This window comes from Myotis lucifugus, unplaced genomic scaffold (genome assembly GCF_000147115.1).
Source record: "Myotis lucifugus unplaced genomic scaffold, Myoluc2.0 scaffold_4753, whole genome shotgun sequence".
Taxonomy (NCBI): domain Eukaryota; kingdom Metazoa; phylum Chordata; class Mammalia; order Chiroptera; family Vespertilionidae; genus Myotis; species Myotis lucifugus.
Genome location: NW_005875801.1, coordinates 4,126 through 11,221, shown reverse-complemented (window position 1 = coordinate 11,221; position 7,096 = coordinate 4,126). Strand labels below are relative to the sequence as shown.

At 44.2% G+C, this 7,096-nt stretch overlaps 1 pseudogene; it reads left to right on the top strand.

Annotated features, from left to right (window-relative positions):
* The first annotated feature begins 1,390 nt into the window (after positions 1-1,390).
* Positions 1,391-1,829, top strand: LOC102440698 (annotated as a pseudogene).
* Positions 1,830-7,096: the final 5,267 nt, after the last annotated feature.

The following is a 7,096-nucleotide window of genomic DNA, read 5'->3' as shown; positions in this document are numbered from 1 at the left end:
TCACAGGCTGCTCCGAGCAGTGGGGAGGCTGTGACACTGCTGTTCTGCCAAGGAAGACTGCATTTTCAATTTAAAGCTCAGCTGCCCAGGAACCAAGCTGTTTGTTTTTCAGAAGAGAAGACAGGGAAGGAAGGAGGGAGGGAAGGAGGAAGACAGAGAAGGAGAGAGAGGCAGACAGAGAGAGAGAAAACCATGAGTTGAGATACCAAATCTATGCTCACGTCAAATCTCTAGAACAGAGGAGCTGTGTGTGTGTGTGTGTCTCTCTCTCTCTCTCTCTCTCTCTCTCTCTCTCTCTCTCTCTCTCTCTCTCATTAGCTTCTTGGTCCTTGGGCGCTCTCAGGATTCACTGCCAGGAAGTCCCTGTGCCCTCATGACAGGTTAATTAAATAGCTCTGTTGGGCCCTGTTGGGGTCTCACAAAAGACAGGAGAAAGAAGTGAGACAAATTCCCTTTCTCCATGAGAGATTTCAGAGGAGGACTCAGACAACACTGGCACCGCCTTGCTTTGCCTACACTGCTGCGTGATCATGGGGTGACTGCATCTGTTCTGTAATGGATTTTGAATGAGTGTAAGTATATGAGTATATTGCCCACTCGCCTCTCTGAACAACATGTATTGAGGGCTTACTATTCCATGCCAGGCTTTATACAAAGGTATAGCTTTATAGTCATAGTTTTTATGTTTACCGTAACACTTCTTGAGTAATTGGCATATGGTATTGGAGATATGCTGACCATTCTCTTTAACTATTGCAACCTGCTTCCTTCATCTGGCATTCCTGATCTCACCCTATATCTTTCTATTTATACCTCTGTGGTCTAACATACTTTATAATTTATTATGTTCATTTTATTATCTTTCTCTAGCTGCGAGAATGTATGTTTCACAACTCCTTGCTTAGTTTGTTTGCCAACTGAACCCCAAGTGTCTCTTGGAAAGATGATGACATTCAACAAATAATGACAAGTCAGATAAAGACAATGTCTCTCTGAGTCCTGTAATGGGGTTAACCTATAGGGAGCCAGGAAAGTCTCCTCCAAAGAGGCGATCTATGGGTGCCCAGGAGTGAAGAGGGTGGTGGGAACAGCATATGGAAAGTACCTGACAGGAGACAGAGCGTGGCCACGTGGCTGAAGCATGAAGAGCACCGGCAATGGGACATGTAGAGACCAGAGCAGAGCGGGCCCAGATGATACAGGGCCAGGGAGCCTTGTTAAAAGGTTTAGAATTAGTTACGAGACTACTAGTCAGCTATTGAAAGGTTTAAGGAAGAAAACTGCTATGCCCGGCTTTATTTTATGAAAGGATTGTTCAGGATACGGAGAGTAGTTTGGAACAGTGGGACAAGAATAAAAGGGTCCTCTCTGTCCCTTTCTGGTGTTCAAGATTACAGAAGTGAGGACGTGGTGGATCCTCTGGTGGGACATTCCGGGTTTCCCCAAGTCTTCCGGGAGGAGCTGTGATCAACTGTGCTGACACCACAGGAGCCAAAAATCTGTGTATCACCTCTGGGAAGGGGGTTGGGGATGACTGAACAGATTGCCGACCACAGGTGTGGGTGACACGGTGAGGGCTCCAGTCAAAAGAGGCAAACCAGAGCTCAGAAAGAAGGTACATCCAATGATGGTAATTCAACAACAAAGTCATACGGGAGAAAAGATGGCGTGTTTCTTTATTTTGAAGATAATATGGGGATCAGAGTCAATAGTAAAGGTGAGATGAAAAGTCTGCCATCACAGGACCAGTTGCAAAAGAGCATGCAGATTTGTGGCCCAGGATTGTGTCCGATGCTGCAGCATCGCACGATTCTCTGGTGTATTTGTAAAAAACAAACAAACAGAAAGTAAAATAACCAACAATAAGAAAAAAGCATTAAAAATTATCTCTCCCTCCCACCGCCCCGGAAAAAAGGAATGAATATAGTGAGGTGGCCAGTTGAAGAGAACTTCAATCATCCAGACAAGAGGAGAAGGTGGTTTGGGGTAAGGATAAGGCAACAGACACAGACAGGAGAGTGAATTCAAGATAATTAGAAGAGCAAATAAGATTGAGTAAGGATTAGAGTAGGAGTGGTGGGAATGTCAAAATGCCTTTTCTTATTTGTTTAAATCCCTCAAACTAAAACATACATCTTTTTGTGTGCTGTCTCCAGTCGTGATGAACAGGTGATAAGAGCTTTCTGTTTGCTCTGTTCAATCAGCTGCAGCCTCCTCTTCAAGCTCCCCTCCTGAATCCCAATCGTGTCCTTTCCGCATCAGCTTCCTCTGGCCCAGAATCAGGCGCAGCGTGAAACAGACTATTCTTGAAAATCAACACATTGCCTTTTAAAACACCGTGCTTAAAGGAAAGATCAACCGAAGGACTTGTATGCATGCATATAAGCATAACCAATGGACACAAGACACTGGGGGGTAGGGGAGGCCGGGGGAAGGTCAAGGGGGGGAAAAAAGGAGACATATGTAATACTCTTTGTAATACTTTAAGCAATAAAACAAAATTAAAAAATAAAAATAAATAAAAATAAAAGAAGGAAAAAAATCAATACCCTGTTGTAAATGTATTCCCCTGATAAATTGGGGTCCCTAAATATATATGAATGTCTTTCCTTATTTCCTTTCTGCTTTTCCGATCTCCACATACCCTTCGAGGCATAGTTCAGTTTCTGCCTCTGCCAGGAAGCCTTCCAAGTTCAGTCAGTCATTCATTCACAGAATCATGCTTTGATCCGCCAATAAGCCACGAGCCATTGGTGTGGCATTTAATCTCAGGCAACATTAGGACATCAATGACAGGATGAGGCAGGGCAATCTCTTAGCCTCTTTCCAGTCTATGATTTCCCTTTTGTGCTCTCCTTTTATCTTTCAGCCACACTCCAAAGTTCATGGTTAACTTTCCATGAGTGAGTGGGTTCTGTTTCCTTCTGGATTGTGAACTGCAAGACTGGGCTGACTTGCAAGTCTGTGTCTCTCACAGCGGCTAGCACAGCGCTAAATGACAAAAGTGGTGAATATTTATGCTAGTTCCAAGGAGAAGTGTGGAAGAGGTGATTAAAGTTTGCCTTAGCTCCAACACCCTTTCCTTTCACTTCATCACCTCTGCAATAATGTCCCTTCTCCCTGTACCAGGCCAGCTTATAACCTACAGAATGAAACCTGGCCAGGTTCACCAGCAGCCTACACAGCAGCCTGATGTCTCAGAATGCCACTGAATGGTAGGGTTCCTCCAGGGTCAGCCACAACCCTCATCACAGGAGTAAATGTAACTTTGATTCTCAATGAAAAGCCACAGTCCTATGGACTTGAGCGCTGGAGTTAGAGCTGTCAGGTGTAGATCTGGACCCAGGTCACCACAGAAAGTAAATTATACTAACTCCCTGTGCCTTGCTGTGTTTCTGTGTATTCCTTTGTCTCGCTGTGGTTGCACCGGGGAATGGTTCTGAGGCCAAATGACACAATGTGCGTGGTGTTTAGCACATGCCAGGTGTTCTGTAAACATTTGTTGAATGAAAGCTCTTTAGATTCAGCACTTGCAGTTCAGTTTCCTGCTTTTCCCTTCCGTGTCCAGACACCATCAATTAGGGAAACACTACTGTACTATTCTGCTTAATAAGAGGGGACTGCTTTGAAAGCACAACAACAGAACTTATTAAACATCTCCTTATTCATCCAGATAGAAGGATTATTAATTATCGAACATTGGCTAATTCCCAGGACACCTCATTTGCTCACATCCATTTCAGAAAAGCTTCAGATTTGGATGTGAGTTAATTTCACATTTTTCCCCCTCACAGAGAAAGCACAAGGTCACCGAGCAGGTAGCGGTCTGCAGGCCACCTTTCAGCCAGCAGGGATTTACAAGGAGGGAATTCATGCTAGAGTCTGGAGGAGAAATGTGGATAATGAGATAAGGGGAGAGGTGGAGGAAACAGCAAGAAAAACTAAAAAGCACTTGTGGGTTCTGCCTGGAGCTCTTAATTAACCACGTTCTCCACAACACAGAGCAAATCCATCTGGGCAACCCCAAAATAACAACAGCCCCTAGAGCTCAGGGGTGGGTCAATGGTGCAGAGTGATAGGTCACAGGCCCTGAAGAATTTAGAAGCCCCTCCTCCCCCAAATAAGAATCAAAAGTAATGGTGAGGTTGAAGCTAGAATGCCCTACACTTAATAATAACTAATAAATCCAATTTCCTCAAGTTTGGCACATTGTGCTAAGACAGCTTTGCCACAACAGCTCAGAAAAGGGGGAAGAATGCTGCAGAAGCCTGTACATGTGCTGTTGGCACAAAACTCCCAAGTTTTTCCCTAAGTAAATAAAGCCAGTCGCAAACTCATTTGCTTTGCCCTTGGGAAGTCAGGTACTTTTGTCACTGATGTGTGGATGAGCCCCAACTGTCTCTAAGGAAAGCATTTTATTTATGGCCTTTCGAGTAACACAATCTGAGTGTAATTTGACATGTTACATTGATTTTGTGTTGGGACCAAGGCAAGGCAGAAGCTATTCGTGCTTTCAGGGTCAGGCGGGGTTTAATCACGCAGACACACCTGGCTGAAAAGTGACAGCTGCAGCCAACAGAAAGATTGTTTCCTGGAGACCAAGTGCCCTAGGATAGGACACCCACTAAGCCATTACCTCTTCATTCCAGATTTTCTGCATAGTCTGTCCTCCTCATTCTACTGTTGTGGATACCGAGGCTCAGGTTAAGTGATTTGCCTCAGATGGTTACCAGACTGAAAGTGTTGAAGCTAGAACATAAACTAGGCCCACTGGGCTCCAAACTCCACTGAGTACCACTCCCTGCTAGCTCCCCGCCCTACATGATGCTTACCCAGGATAGCCACACTATTGATATCTGGGGATAAGAAATAGTGAAATATTTACCCTAAGTAAATACTTTGAATCAAATATCCAAAAATAATGGAGTCTCAGGATAGGAAGTCACCTAGTCCAAGGACCCATCCTATGCTTAGAATTTCAGAAAAGGACTTTTACACAGTTTGCAATCCTATCTAATAAAGAGGGAATATGCTAATTGACCCTCATGCCATCGCAAAGATGGCAGCGCCCACAGCCAATAAGGAGGGACTATGCTAACTGACTTCCCTGCCCTCAAAGATGGCGGCACCCACAGCCAATAAGGAGGGACTATGTTAATTGCTGTCACGCCCTCAAAGATGGCGGCGCTCACAGCCACAAGATGGCGCACCTGCCTCAAGAGTCCCCCAGTCCCCTCAGCCCCCCAGCCACCCAGGGCCGGCCTGAGGCACAGGCAAGCCTCGGATGTAGGTTGCCCAGCCACCCAGGGCCGCCCGAGGCTCAGGTAACCAGAGCCGGCCAAGGCTTGCACTGCTGGCAGTGGCAGCAGCAGAGGTGTGATGGGGGCATCGCCTTCCCCTGATGGTCGGGTCGCCTCCCACCCCTGAGGGATCCTGGACTGTGAGAAGGGGCAAGCCGGGCTGAGGGACTCCCCCTCCAGTGCATGAATTTTCATGCACCGGGCCTCTAGTTAGGTAATAACATTCCATAAACACAAGAAAATCTTGGGGTATGAGGAAATATCTTTACAAGGCACTATTTTTTCCTCCTTTTAATAAATAACATATTTTGAATGCCTACCATGTGCTATGCTGTGCTAGGCACGCCAGCTTTGCCTTAAGAATCCCCACAATAATCTTACAAGGCAGCACTATTATTAACATCCCCATTTTACAGGGAAGGAAACAGAGGATTAGAATGGCTGCACAACTTGTCCTAGGTCACACAACCAGTAAGCCTTAGTACAAAGATACAAACCCAGTTTATTAATGTGTTCTTCAAGGCATGTGGAGACACAGTGAAATATAGAAACAAACCTAATGAGTTCCTACTATTCTCTGACAACAGTAGACAGTTGTGCTTATTTGCAAGTTATTGGAAGGATATCCAATAACCCAATACATTCTTCAACCTAAGGCACGTCCAACTTCTCTTTGGTTTCCTAGAGTCAGAGCATTTTGGAGTAACTGAGGCGACATGCTAACTACCATGTACAGAGCCTGCATTTGAACATCTGCAGGGAAGGAAAATACTCTCACAGTTTGTTCCACTTAGGAGCAGCTCTGGTGATCAGGAAATCATTCTTATCTTCAGCTGACGAGGCCATTCAGTTAGGAACCTCCCACTTGTATCTCTTGTAGGTCAAGGGCAAAAACAATCCTGTCGATGAAGTGACATTATCAAAAGCAAAGAGGTTTAATGCTATTCACTGAAGCACAAGTGATCTTGAAGGAAATTGAGAGATTCTTTTTCAAGGACAGCTTTAATAGCTGAAGGGGAATAATGTTTTATATCCAGCCACCCAATCCGCTACAGACAACTTGTCACACTAAAGTGGCCACATTTTTTTTTTTTTAATATTTCAATGACATTTTGAATGCACATAAGAGGTTGGAGTGAACAAGAAAGCTAAAGACTTTTTTAGAAATCGCATTTGCATTTAATTTGAAATTCTTTCCAGTCCTATGACTTCTGCATAAATATTTATGGAATCCCAATGGCTAATTAGATTATAAGCCTTTTATCCAGGAATTTGTCCAATTTTATGCTGTCCGTGAAACCTGAGCTCTTTGCTGATCTCGGTTTGGTCCATATTAAATAAGCATTTGTTTCAACAGCCTTAAAGGCTACATTTTAAATTCTCACATTTGTTATGCATATTACATCATGAAATGTATAATCCTTGTTTTTGGACAAAAGTCTAAAGACTCAAATCCCATGATAAAATGGCTTTCTTGGGTGAGTGCTTTCATTTTGATCAAAGAGGAGTAAAGTACCAAATGCCCCCAAAACCAAGAGAGGAAAAAGCACAAATTGGTGCTTTATATCATCAACCAGGCAGCCTTCTACATTGATGTCTTCATGTGGTCCCCACAACCACCCTTGGAAGTGGAGATTACTGTTCTACTTAACTGTGAAAGAAACTTCAGTATCACACAGAATTAAACAAAAGTAGTTCTCCAGCTGGGTCTTCAGATGCAGCACCACTTCTTTAGTTACAGAGGAAGGCCAGAGAGGAATAAACCACTCTCTCTGTTCTACCCATTTCTAGAAGTT